The sequence below is a fragment of the Fulmarus glacialis genome, unplaced genomic scaffold, assembly GCF_000690835.1.
Source record: "Fulmarus glacialis isolate BGI_N327 unplaced genomic scaffold, ASM69083v1 scaffold24481, whole genome shotgun sequence".
In the NCBI taxonomy this organism is placed as follows: Eukaryota; Metazoa; Chordata; class Aves; order Procellariiformes; family Procellariidae; genus Fulmarus; species Fulmarus glacialis.
In genome coordinates this window covers 18,597-18,907 of record NW_009193739.1, presented here as the reverse complement: position 1 = coordinate 18,907, position 311 = coordinate 18,597, and positions in this window count along the sequence as shown.

The following is a 311-nucleotide window of genomic DNA, read 5'->3' as shown; positions in this document are numbered from 1 at the left end:
ACTGTGTATATATACACACTATATAAAAACTACATTATTTTTTTATACATATAAAAAATTCAAATGCTTCTAACTTGCATAAGGGGTGAAAATCTTGAAAAGTCTCAAATGATGGGATGTTGAGCTGAAAACCTCTTTGCTTTCCAGGAATTTAACTTGTTAGCTTCAACCAGTCTGAGGGTAAACACTTTCAAATTCAGTGCAAGGATCAGGTTTCATATTTAAAAAATAACTTCCCAGGCACACGCATGCGCAGAGCCCTGGCTCTGTGCACGTGGAGGAGCCTGTGCTCGGACGCTTCACTCTTCCCA